A 404-nucleotide genomic window follows, 5' to 3' on the forward strand; every position below is an offset into this window, starting at 1 on the left:
AGTTATTAGTTTCAATCTAGCGACAGAATTTAAAGTTTTATTTTTCCACACTTGTTCCATATCCACACATATATGAAGTTACGCAGCTGTGAAATTACTTATCCACTTTTTAAACCGTATGGGGGAGTGGTGTACCCAACGCCTATACAAGTCATATAAAGCGTAGTTGAAAAATAGGGTAATAAATCCCACAACCGTAATCTTTACGTCAAAATAAATACGACTCTGTATGTCTGTAGAATTTTAAACTGTCATGTAAACAACAGATAAACAAATGCGTGTATGTGTGTGTGTGTCCGGAGAAAACAACAGAAAAAACAACCATAACATTTTTTTTTCTCTGACGTCAAATCGAGAATAAAAGAGTCGACCTCAACTTTTGTGCGGAAATGGGAGCTGGAGTT

Source organism: Penaeus monodon, chromosome 33 (assembly GCF_015228065.2).
Source record: "Penaeus monodon isolate SGIC_2016 chromosome 33, NSTDA_Pmon_1, whole genome shotgun sequence".
NCBI classification, from domain to species: domain Eukaryota; kingdom Metazoa; phylum Arthropoda; class Malacostraca; order Decapoda; family Penaeidae; genus Penaeus; species Penaeus monodon.